Raw genomic sequence first — 14,062 nt, forward strand, 5'->3', positions numbered from 1 at the left:
GTATGTTAGGGCACAATAAGATTTTTGGCCTCAATGTGATAAAATTATACAGCCTAGCCCCAGCAGACTACGTTATCATAGACGTGCAGTAGCACAGGGGTGGCTTAACTCATCAGAAGGAACAGATGAGCAATAGTAATGCAGAAAAAGTTTGTGAAAAAGACATTAAACATGCTTTATATCTCTACAGCCCACATGAGATGTAGCATATGAACACACATGCACGTAAATGCACACATTCCCTCCTGAGGTTCAAAGCAGGTTATTCCTTCTAACAAAACTATTAAATTCTGTATCTTCAGTACCTCTGTACTCTTACTTTGTCTGGGCATTTTCAATAACATTTGCTTTTTTACTTCATTCTCCCACTGGTGTGAGCAAGATTTATAAATATAGAACGCATTTAATGTATTTTCCCCTGAGCTTGCATATGAGTGGAACATTTGTTACTTTGCACTGGAGTCTTCCTTAGAGCAGAATGGAGGAGGAAGGTCACATCTACATTTATTTATTTATTATACATACCATATATTTTGTTACAACCCTGTTCTCAACCTCCAACCCTTTATAGGAGGGTGAGCAAATAAAAACTACCTGACATGTAAGCACATACAATAGCACAGCTGAATGTAGTAATGATCCTGTGTAATTGCACACAAACCTGAGCCTGAAGATCAGCACGGTTTGAGCTTCTACATAATGGATCTCCTGAGGGCAGAAGGCAAGTGAAAGACTACTGGCTTTTTCCCAGCCAAGAACCTTGTATAGCAAATGGAAGATCTTTGCTAATGGTAAAAGGTACAAGAGAAATCTGCCATTGTTAGATTGGCTTTAATTAAATATAATTCAAATGCTTGCCAAACTAACTGACCTGACCAAAGAAGGAGTAAACCACACAATAGACCAGCCTTTGCTCATTGTTATTGATCCAGAAGAATGGATAATACAGAGTTATCAAATGCAGCACCTCATGTGCTCAGGGCTATGAGCTCATTCATACAGGGTAATTTAAGTGGTTATAGAAAAAAGTTTTAGAATTAGTAAATTGCTCCTTCTTTCTGTCTGCTCTGTTCAATACTGCCAGCACTGCCTTTTGTGCACAGATAAGTGCTACTTGACTTGAAATGCAAAGAAATACTGTCTCACAGCTGCCTGTACCCAGGCAATTTGCCATTAACAGACACAAGCCAAAGCGAAGGTTTCAGCTTGAGGCAGCACCGACTTGTTGCAGTGAGTGTGAAACATACAGAAGCCTCGTTGAACATCAGCACATTCAGTGCTACTACTAGCAAAGGGTGGTACATACAGGTGCCTGACAATGCACAAGGTGTTATGCAGCATGGAGTAAAAAACTTTGAATAGCTAGCTTCAGAGAATTGGTAGTGAGTTTAAACTGCACAGCAGTTGCATAACCACAGACCTTGAAGGAATTTTTAAAAAGCAAACCAGGATTTAATCATCAAACCTGAGTTTCATTAATGTTGTGATTCCCATCACTTCCACTACACTAAACTTAACACCTCTAAACTTCCTACCAAAAGATTTACCAGAATAAAACTTGATACTGTAGGTAAGAGCTGGCTGCAAATATAACAGGGTAAATATCCTTTCTTTTATATTAGTAAAATTAATAAGAATCTTTTAAAAAGTGCACATATTTAAAGAAGTGAGATTGCATCAGATTTTAATGACAGCAACATCAGTAACAGAAGCTACATTCAGTTTATGCAACCAAGCCTTTACAATAAGCTGCAAGAAAAAACTTGTATCTGACAGCCCTTTTAACAGTTGGAGATTTTAATATTGACAGTGCAGCACCAACATTTCCCACAGAAATTACATTTTTTATAATATTTTTGTTTATGACTACTAGGTTATCTGTTTAAGAGGATATCCTCCCTCCAAATAATAGAGGTCTCTAAATATTTTCCTGTCTCTAAAAGAAACATGGTATCTATCAGCATAAAAGATTGGCTTCCACTAAATAAGACATACTCCTTAAAAGCTTTGTAAGGCCAAATCCTTTCCCAAAACAATGCAGCTGTCAACAATGCTATGCACAACAGCACTTCTCACAACACTGGAATTATCCCACTTGGCTCTTTTGACAGTGTATTTGTCACCATAAGAAAGCTCCTATTTTAAACATGTGGTTGAGTACTTTGCAGTCCATGTTATCCTACATACAGTATTATTTCTGATAACAGTGATGTTTTCATCTCTTGCAAAACAGAGAATGTCACCACTATCCTTCTTTCACTGACACTTCATAAAATTACTTGCACTTTTAACACCTGAAAAGCTTTGGGAATTGCAGCTTTCTTGCTTAGAGCATAACATCACCAGTTCTGTCATGCACTGGTAATAATGGACTGTTGCAGTCCTTAACGTAATGTTATGCCTCATGTTATGCACTAGGAATTAGAACTTACATTTCCCATTTAATTGCAAGTTTCCCTGATCCCAGTGTATGTGTTCTGAATACCTTTTTATATTTTTCCATTAATCGAGATTGTTTCATGTCTGTAAGAGTATTAGATTGTGCTATTGCATCAAGTAAGCAAAGGGGATAAAAGTCATGAACACCTAACAACAAACATTTGGTAAGAAAATGGCCATATGTTTATTTTTACTTGCATTCATAATTAAAAGAAAAAATATTTATCCTACTAATTGTATTATTCAGCTGATAAGAAAGAAAAGTCAGGCACATCAGGTGCAAGTGAGAGGGGTGTACACAAACATACCAGATTCTACTTGTTCTTGCAGACAAAGCTGAGCTTCACAAGTCCCCGTGCCTGCTAACAGCCTGTGGCTATGAGGGAAGAGGCCAGGGCAGCATGCCTATGGGAACTGGTAAATTTGAGCTCTTTTGCAATGTAAGCAACAGATGCCCTTTAGAAATTACGGGCCCCTGCCTGAATTCACTGTTTAATCATGAAGGGTAGGTTGAAACAGGGGAAGCAGATCTTTCCGAATGGATCATGACCCTTGCAAGGAGAGCCAGCTTCACCCAGCCTTTCATATGGGTCTTCACTTCCTTGCACATTGTTTACTCTTTCACCTTCATTAACCTGCTTGGTGGGTACTGAGTGTAAATTTTCTGAGGCAGACAATTCCTTGTTTGTATGAAGTGCCCACCATGATACAACCTCACCCATTATTTGGGTTGCTGGACTCAGCAGCAGTAGCAAGAGCAGCACCCTGTTGCTGGACTTGTAGTATTAACTGATAGAGAAGGTATCCTGCACTGTCTAGACTGAGGAAGATGCAGCAGCAACAGGGTCTTTAATTCCATCAAAGGAAGGTGTGTGTGCTCTACTGATATTCTTTGATATTTGAGTCTGCACTTGTTCATTAGCATTCAGGACTTCTGCTTGTAGAGGCTAGCTAAATGAAAGACACATTTCTTCTTTTAATAATTTTGCTGCTAACGTGCAGAAATGAGGGTTCTCATGTATGTATTTTGCATGGCAGAAAAGATAAGAACCAGCAGATAAAGCTCAAAAACATCAGTGCCATGAGATTCAACCTGTCCTGAGAAAGGGTCTTATCAAGAATAGGGAGGAGTAAGGAGCACAGCTGGCTTTCCAGATAACGTTCTTAACCTTGAAGGACCTTTGAAGATACATTGCAAACATGCCAAGGATTATTTATTTTTCATGTTTATTTCATTTTTTTTATTGTGGGGGGCGGGAGGGTATCAGTGGCTGACATGCTCTTTTATTTAGGTCTGTTAAAAAAACAAAGAAGTTGGAAGGGTCCAGCTAGAACTGACCTCTGTATATCAGGCATTCTTCCCATTGCAAGACAGTCATAATAGTGTCTTTATATCTTTCTGTCTGCAGTGTCTACTCAGTTTCCTGTGACAATAATCTCCTGGAACAGGGCATGATAAAACCAACCTCAATGAGGTGCTGCAGTCCTATCATTTATCTTTCTCCTTTGGGTTAACTTACTCTCTTCAGAGAGCATGGAGATTGTGGCTGTGCTCCAAAGCAGCACTGCACAGGTGCTTTGAGGCAGGCTTAGTGGCAACACCATCCGGTCTAACAGTCAAACCAAAATCAATGTCAGCATTGCCTTAGTTAGAACTGGGCCAGAGTGAAACACTTAAGTATGTGTTGGAATAACTTATTTGATTTTGTTTTGTTGTTTTTAGTTTGTTTTTTGTTTGTTTGTATTTTTTTAATCATATGATTGATTTCTCCTGTTGAACTTACAGGAGATAGTTACTTTTTAAAAAGATCATATCAACATTTATGGCTATATTTGAGACAAAGATCTCTGCTTGAGAAGGTAAACCTTCACTTTGTATAGCAATCGCGTCTTTAGTCAGCTGACCATGTGCTCGTGAGTGCACTGGCAAGTTTCCATGTCATAATAGTACCTATTATGGCAATGACTGAAAGGCTAGATGTGCATCAGGGAAGTTTGCAACATGAAATAATGCTCATATGTTAAGAATTGTCTACAGAGTTACACTGAAAGTTAGATGCTGCATAAAAATTGAGTTACCCTCTTGAAATCATCCACATGCCCCTTGCATGTCTTTTGCAAATATTACTAAATGATACAGACTCTAAAAAGAGAATCATGATTGGCATTGAGTGCACCCTCAGCAAGCTTGCTGATGACACCAAGCTGTGTGGTGCAGCAGACATGCTGGAGGGAAGGGATCCATCCAGAGGGATCTTGACAGGCTGGAGAGGTGGGCACAAGCCAAACTCATGAGGTTCAACAAGACCAAGTGCAGGGTCCTGCATCTGGGTCAAGGCAATCCCAAGCACAAATACAGGCTGGGCAGTGACTGGCTGGAAAGCAGCCCTGAGGAGAGGGACTTGGGGGTGCTGGTGGAGGAGAAGCTCAACATGAGCTGTCAATGTGCACTTGCAGCCCAGGAAGCCAACCAGATCCTGGGCTGCATCTGGAGAAGGGTGGCCAGCAGGTCCACTCTGGTGAGACCCCACCTGGAGTACTGTGTCCAGTTCTGGAGCCCCTACTACAAGAGGGATATGGACATGCTGGAAGGTGTCCAGAGGAGGGCCACCAGGATGATCAGAGGGCTGGAGCACCTCTCCTATGAGGACAGACTGAAAGAGTTGGGGCTGTTCAGTCTGGAGAAGAGAAGGCTCTGGGGTGACCTTATTGTGGCCTTCCAGTATCTGAAGGGGGCCTACAAGAAAGCTGGGGAGGGACCTTTTAGGATCTCAGGTAGTGATAGGACTGGGGGGAATGGAATAAAGCTGGAAGTGGGGAGATTGAGGATGGACATGAGGAAGAAGTTCTTCACCGTGAGAGCCTGGAATGGGTTGTCCAGGGAGGTGGTTGAGGCCCCATCCCTGGAGGTGTTTGCAGCCAGGCTGGATGAGGCTCTGGCCAGCCTGATCTAGTGTGAGGTGTCCCTGCCCATGGCAGGGGGGTTGGAACAAGATGATCCTTGTGGTCCCTTCCAACCCTGACTGATTCTATGATTGTAGGCAAGACTGGGGAAAAAAAATCCATCATAGTGATTTCTGGATAATATTTTTCTAGTCCAGCTGACATTTAAATTTTAAATAGCACTTTGTTCAAAACCACCAAGGTATGAAATAGTTGTCTTGCACAGAACAAAAATAGCTTAGCACATACTGTCAACAGAGAAACAAGACTTTCTGTTATGAAACATTGTCTTTTATGCTATTTGGATGTTGACCTCTTGTGCGATCTCACATTTCTCACTTAACTAAATTCTCAGAAACTTATCATGCTGACCCACTACTGGAAACTGCTAACAGCTCTTACACCTTCAACCTGATGTTGGATTTACATGGCAATTTGCTCTGCCTTTATATCATCTCTGTGGTTAATTACATTCATAGTGTTTCTGCACTTTACTTTGGTTAAACTGGGAAAACTGTAAAGTTTTGGGCTCCTCAGCACAGGAGAGAGATGGACAAACTGCAGACAGCATGGATCATTAAGATTTGGGGACTGTCAGAAATGCCTACAAGGAAGAATCAAGAGACCTGGATTTGTTCAATACTGAGAAGAGAGAGATCTAATTGTCTTCAATGTCTAACAGGGCCAGACTCTTCTCAGAGGTGCACAGGGCAAGGAAGGCAGGCAGTGCTCCGGGCTGCAGCAAGAGAAATCCTGGTTGAATATAGATTAAAGAAATATCTATGAGTATTGTAAAGCACTGGAATAGATTTTTCGAAGAGGCTGTGGGACCTACATTCTTGGAGATTTTTGAGTCATCACTGGACATGGTCCTGAACAATACAGTCTGACTTCAGACTTAGTTCTGCTTTGAGCTTGCAGTTGGCTTAGATCTGTGATTCTAGTAGCTACATGGGTGAAACACTCTCTCCTTTTGCTGTCAGCTTCCTGCAGATGCTTAATCAGGCTTTCACTGTCTTTCAAATCGTGTTTATAATGATGAGTTATTAAGGCAGTGGATGGAGGAGTGTCCTTTACTCTAGCCCAGAAGCATTCAAAACACCACCTACACAGCACCAAGCTTTCTTCCATCAGATAGCAACTAAATTGCTCATGCCGTATCTCTGTCAAACAAAGTCACTGGAAGTGCAATGCTAGGTCAAGTAGAAGTCTAATCCAGCCTCAGAACAAGAAAAGAAGCCAAAGCAGTGCTGGCTTTCTAAGCACTAGCTATGCAAAATATGTAGTGAATGCTTTTACCATCAGCTTATGCAATGCAAGTTTAAAAACTTTTCTGTGGCTCAGCAAACATTTCTCAGCCGTACCTTAAGAACACCCAGTTACCTATGCACATGTGTGCATGCATACATCTGTCCATATGGGAAGTACACACATAAATGGGTGTAGTGTGAGAGTAGATTCCAAGCTTTCCTAAAGGTCTGGAAATGGCAATCTGAATTCTGTCCTTCTTTACACCAATATAATTCCCCTTATCCATGTTCCTGGAAAATCACCCTTTCTGCAGTTCTCTAGTCAGATAAATACAGATCACAGCCTTCTGGCAGTAAAAATGAACCATAGCAGGAATTGTCTAATGTGTTCTCATAACACAAGCTAGATGTGGGCATCAGTCTTGCACATCACCATTTGTGTTGGTGGTAGGGTACACAGCCCTCTAGCCTGGGTGTAAAGATTGCATATGAACAATGTCCTGTATGTGGGTGAGTTTAATTTAATTGCTCTTCCTATTAAAAAAAATGTGCAGTTTGCCCCTGTGGTGATTTTTTTTCAACTTCCCATCAACAACTATGCTTTAGGCAGTTCTGCATTGTGAACAGTGTGAGTCCTAAGCCTCATTAGTTTCATTATTAGTCCTGCTGGTTATATGCATTTTAATCCCTGGAATAGGTGCCAAAAGACAGTTTTTGAGGAGTCTGTGCAACTTTCCCACATTATAGAGCTAAAAGTATGTCTGATTCTCCAATGCACATTTAGATTGCATTACTTTCAAGCTAGTGCTCTGAAATATGAATGTTCTGCATAATACTAGCTCCTGGTAAAATGATATTAGGACCAAGGAACAAAAATGGCTCCTCTAACTCCTGGCACACAAGTGTGCTACATAGAATCCTGAACCACCTTGGTTTACCCTGTACAGGTGCAAAGCCTGCAACTCACTGCTGAGAAAACGTTTTTCCTTCTTTCAACCATCCCTTTGCACATCAGGGGGCAGCTTAGCAGAAGAACTAGTCCTATACTCAGTGTTCAAGGAGGAAAAACCTCTCATCTCTTTTAGCTGAGTTTAAGGACATCTGTCCTTTGGTGAACTGTGTAAAACAGTTCTATTCGGATTTATCCATAGACACTGGGATGTTTCCCTGCTTGGTAGGGCACAGGTGTGCAGGATGGGAATGCTTTCTTTTAATATACTGGGATTTGAATCTCAGAGTGCATCTGTCAGCAATCCTGGTGAACTCTACCCTAGTTTCACAATCTCTGTGACTCTTATGAGTTTCCTGCAAAAGGCTAAGCAGAGGTGGAGTGGAGCAGAAAGGGGCAGGCTCTCAAATTTTAAGGAGCAACAACTGTGATCTCTGTAACACTTGGCGGAAACATTAGTGGGATTTGCACAAAACTGATTGTGCTCCCAACAGCAAGAGCTCATCCATTAGGTATGGCAGGTGCCTTCAGCACAGGACAGCTGCAGTGAAGGAAATTAAACCAGTTTCCTTTCATCTGGATCCAAAAATCTGTGATTGTTGCCTGCTTGTACACTGGGGGGAAAAAAAGCAAGCATGGAAGATACCAAATGCTAGGATATTAGTAAAGTTCTACAGTTCCCCAGCATCAGGAGGAAAATTAAAATCATCAGCTGAGGTAACACAGACCATTTTCCATCACCAGAACGGAACAGATGGTGAATTTTCAGCTGGTTAGAAAGTGTGTGCCATAAACTATTAACCTAGCATAGAGAGCAGGTGCTGTTTCGTTTTACCTCAAGATAGAGTCTGAGATCAGAAAGAGCCCAGAAGGAGCTTCAGGACACTGGACTTGCCCCATCATGGGATGAGGAAGGTACTTGGGAGACTGGATACAATACTACTTCAAGTGCAGTTACTGTTTGTTCAAGCTAAGAAATATCTAAAAGCTGAAGACCTTAGGAAATAGCCTTTCAGTGAAGCAGCTTGCCTTGAGTTCATCAGGAAATCACAGATCTGGCTGCTGGCAAGATGTTACCATGACTGGATCCCGTTTTCTGGATTATGCTAGTGTATCAGTACACCAAGTTCAGAGTAGAAAAGAAATAGAAAAGGTTTTCTTTGTTTCTTGCTAAATTCCAGTTATGAAATGAAGCTGAACTTTGTTTACAGGAATTTCATAAAAGTGAAATAAATCCTTAAAGAGCAGAGCAATGGATTATTAGAGAGAATGAATAATACAGACTGGAACAACAATCAAACAAACCACTTTCCCAGGAGTTATCCTCTGTTGCGATTACACTAACATGAGAAATGTTGTCCTATGTTGCTGACCAGCAAAGAAAAGTTTCCATAGTTCTGTAATACCAACTCTTGACATTGTCAAGTTGCTAAAAATGCCTATGAAATATTCTTTTGTAACTGTGAAACTGTTAATCACTCGGTGATGAAATATTTAAAACATTAGTCTGATTAATTTAAGATGTCTCTGAGGCTCTTTTCAGGCCTCAGTGTTCCTAGGGTTAAGTGAACTATGCACATTAATTAATTGCAGTTTAATTTTAATATAGCCCAAGCCATTAAAACAGCAGCATTGTATTTGCCCAGCAACAAGTTCTAACTCCTTGTGAGTAGAGCATATCACAACTTCTAACTCCTTGTGAACAGAGCATATCACACATAGGACTTCAGTCCATCCTTGTAGCTGTCAACAAAGACAGCTTGGTGGAGGCCACAAACCTGTTCTACAGGTACCTGTATATTTCTTTTCCTGTGCTGTGGCTCTTCCTTCTTCATAGCTAAGTCAGCAAGAACATCACAGTGATACAGAATTAACCACAGGTATCCACCATGAACTGATGAAAATCAACTGATTTTACTGTGTTTTCAATGCAGACTTCATCTTGCAGTGCTGTAATGGTAACTGCTGTTATTTTCAGAATGATTTCCTAGAGAGCATCCATAGTAATGACTAGGACAGGGCTAGAAAGGTGTAGGGTTCATGCAAATGGTACCATAATCTCTATAAAACTCTGTGGCAGCTTCTAGTGACTTGAATGAGCCTTCCAACATGTACCCAGAGGAAATGAAGCTGTTGGGTGGTTCTTGTACTTGGGACCTTCATCTTAGTCTTTAAAGACTCGGTTTCATAAGGTGCACATCTCTCCCCTCTGTTTGAGATTGTAACAGTTCTAGTCCTCTGATGTTCAAAGCCCACTGACCTTAAGCATGTAACATATGAAAGCAGAAAACAAAATTTTCTCAGCTACATCCTTGCATCTCCCACAGAGGGAAATTGGAATGGCCACAAAGCTGTCCACTTTGAGGCCAAAATGTCAACCACTTTTTTGCAATTGGTTGCATATATACCCACAAAAATAAACAGTGATAAATACAAACAGGAAATGTGTGTGGGGACTAGAATGTCTCAGTAGAGAAGGGGAAGGCTGAAGGAAGAGGGCCACAACTGATGTGAAAGAAAAGCATTGGTCACATGTGCTTATGAGTGCTCTCAGAGCTAATATGAAAACTCAGTAATGAGAAATTACTACAAAAAGTGGAAGATCTTTGAAGAAAAAAACCCACAGTGAACGGATGAGGAAAAGCTCACAAGCATCTTGTAGGACAGGACTTGGACTATCAAAAACCTGGACTGTACACAGCCTCTTACTGTCCCTGGACTGTACACAGCCTCTTACTGTCACAATCTTTATTCAAAGGTGCTAGCATAGGGGAGGGAAGCCTTTAGCATAATGTTTTAGAAGAAAATTACAGCAGTTTTTGGAGGCTGTATGAAAAATGACTAATTTGCAGAATATTCTCTTTTCTGACAAAAGTTGAAAAGTTATTACTTCTGCCTCTAAGCTGTTTCTACCATTTTTTTGTCCAAAGATAGAGCCTAATAATCCATAATTGATACCCATAGGTGTCACACTGAGTGCATAAAATGAGAAATCAGTTAGCTATTTACATGTGCAGTTTTCATGTGATAAATATCTGCATGTCTCTTCTCACCCACTCTGTACATACAGCAAAGTGCAGGGCCCTCCAATTTGTAGAGCATGAAATGAAAAAAAAGGTCAAAGTCAAGGTTTAGAAAACATCAAGGAAATGCAATGAGAGAGAATGGATACCTGCACCTCATTTCATTATGCATGAGTCAGTCTGACAATATCTCTGCCATAAGAGCACTGTGTGCACAGCTAATAAAATAAACTCCAATTACTTGTATAGGTTTTTTACCACTTTTTAAAAGATGAGATAACACAGATGGTGCTGTATTTTTCCCCCCCTTGTCTTCTTACAGTCTTTCACTTGTGTCTACCTGTACACCAGTCACTTTTGTCTGGTAGATGTGATAGTAGGTCTCTTCTGTCAGCAGATAAAATGCTAATGCCACTGTATTATCTACTTGAAATGTGAAACCAAGGGAAGATAAGGTCCTACTTCTATGGAAAAAATACACCAAAAACTTGTTCTCTAAAGAGAGCCTTATGAGAGAAAAAAAACAGCAAGCTCACACAGATAGGTAGGCATACCATAGAGGAACAGTTCTCTTCCTACAGTGTGGCTGCACCTTGTTGCCTTTGCTTCTTGAATTAAATCTTTACTTGCCTGTCACCAAATATGCATGCACTCTTCAGGCTCCACTTTAAAGTACAGAAAATTAGTAAAGATTTTTCCAAAGGAATCAACAATCAGTTCGGGCTCTACCCAGCCTTGTCTCATAGGGATGAGCTACAGAAGCAGAGACCACAAATGGGACCCTTTCCCACACTGGGGATCTTGGAAAAGCCCACACTGCACCTAGTATGGCTGGAGGGTTCCTCCTTTCCTCTTCTCTCCAGGAAATGCTATTCTTGCTTGTCAAGCAGGTTGTTCAAGAGGTGTTGGACCACCAGGAAGTGACGATTTAATTTCATTTCTAACCTCAGGACATGACAAAGTGACTTACACAGTAACTTCAAACGTTTTGTGCTAAATTAAAAATTTTCATCAGAAAAATGAACAAGTTAGCATTTGCACAAAGGCTAGACAATTGCAGGATGATATACCCATAAATGTTGTCAGGCAATAGCTGCATAATACTGTGCTTCAGAAATTCCTATTCAGTTCTAAAAGTGTCTTGTTTAATTCTGCAGTGATAACATAATTTTGTCTGCAAAATAAACCTGATACCTAGCATTAAATTTTAATAGATTTTAAAAATACGGATTTCCACCCTGCTTTGTCCTTTGCTGTTTTCCAAGTAGTTAAAATGCATCATAGCTTAAAAACCATCAATTTATTTTTATCTGACAAGGTAAAGTTTTTAATCTGAGAGCTAAACCTGAAAGTTGTAGTAAGTGTACTTAGTACAGAACAAAACAGGAGCAGCACAAATAAAGCAGCTTGGGTGAAACCTTATCCCAAACAAATCCTGTAGCAAAGTTCCCATTAACTTCTCAGAGCCAAGACCTCACCCAGCAATCACACAACAAAGACAGCTGACACTGCACAACTTTTAGAGAACGAAAGAGTAAAAACTCAGTATTCAGGATACTGAAAGAGAGAAACATAAAATATGGTGGTATTTATCAGAAAACTGTTGAATTTTGAAAATGAGTGATTCCAAAGGGATTTGTGGTGATCTTAAGGCAGGTAGATAATGAAAATTTGCAGGCTTAGCCCCTGCAGAACCAGCGGACCTTGCAGAATTGGTGATATTGCTTTGCTTGACAAAAGAACTTAAGGAGAGCGGCAGGAACTGAGAAACCAATCTCTGATATGGCAAGCAGTGGGTAACTAGATAAAGAATGACTTGAGGGCACACATCTGCAGGACAGATGTCTGACTTGAGGGCACACAGCCGAGGGACAGGTGTCAGAGTAGATACAATCATCCAAACACCAGACAAAGCCAATGACCCTTTAGAGAAACTGGGGCAACGAATGGCCATGAAATTATAATAGTTATGAATGATGTATAAGTATCAGGTATAGGCTGTGATAGGCTAATGATTTCTGGGGAAACTGGGGAATATATTTATTTATATGGTATAAAAAACAATGTGTTCATGCAGTTAGTGGGGCACACTTTTGGGAGAGATCCTGGTGTACCCCAGCGCTGTCACGTTGGCTCTTGAGTATAGATTTCTTTGTTTCAATGCAGTCAAGTTTACAATACAGAAAAGATTCAGCTAAACTCTAAGCTGATATCCAGCACATGGTTTATTCAGCAGAGGAAAATTATAGATGAATCAAAGTGTTGTATGAATAACAGTCATAGCCTCTTTTTACATCAAAATGACAGCCTTTCTCTTTAATTTGATGCATAAAAAAAACCTTCTCTGTAATCTTCACATGCTGTAAGAGTCCAAGGGTGACCTTCTAGTCTGGTCAGTTGTAAAGTAATCTTTTGAAATGCTTACCATGCCATAAGGATAGCAACAATGGGAATGGGAGGGACCTCGGGGAAAAAATAGAGAAAAACAGCCTCGGCAAAAAGCAGCAAGGAAAACCAGAGTTCATTTGGGACAGTCCTTGTCAATCTTTTGCTTCCATAATGCCACAGTTCTTAATATCCCAGAAATAACATAAAAATATATATATGCTTATGTCTTATATGCCTTGCAAGATACTACAAGAGATTAAAGAAGAAATAGTAAATTCTTTTGATAGAAAGAGCCCTGGACATACCATGTAGATTAATGAATAAGGAAGGATGCAAAATCCTTCAGAGCAGCAAATATCTTACAGTTCCATTTGGTATGAATGACAAAGGTCTATTGACTTCACAGAATCACAGAAATATTCAGGTTGGAAAAGACCCTCAGGACCAGCAAGTCCAACCGTATTGTGGTGTGCATTTTATTGTCTTCTGGTGGGAATCTGATGACGTCTGAAACACCACAACCGCACTTTTTCCTCAGCAGAACACTGACTTTATTGAGCACCCCAGCAATGAAATGGAGAAGGCTGAGAAATCCGTCTGGATCTTGTAGGTAAATGTTATGCAGAGGATTATTTTCTTAAATTAAAAATGACCTCACAATAAGTTTTGTGCAAAAAATGATCTTATGGTTAAGGTAATTTTTATATATGCCTTTAATTTCATGGCAAAATTGCTAGTACTAATACATTTCCAGAATATTAAGATTTTAAATAAGACATTTCAAAAAGGATTCTATGGGAGAAGTTGATAGATTTTCTATAAATACATCATAAAAAGAAAGGAAAGTTGTTTTATTTAGAACTGTGTAGAATAGAAATAACACTGAAGTTTCAAAATAAGTTTCAGCTCCCTGTCAGTGCAACATTGCATGTCAGTGAGGGCATGCTCATTATGGCCTGATCCTTGTGGAACTTAATAATGCACCTATTAACTTTAAGCACATAACCAATTGCACAGCAGTCTGAGTTAAAATTAAACCTGTGCCTTGCTGCTTGGCTGAACCAGGGCCT

This window comes from Indicator indicator, chromosome 12 (assembly GCF_027791375.1).
Source record: "Indicator indicator isolate 239-I01 chromosome 12, UM_Iind_1.1, whole genome shotgun sequence".
Classification (NCBI taxonomy): Eukaryota; Metazoa; Chordata; class Aves; order Piciformes; family Indicatoridae; genus Indicator; species Indicator indicator.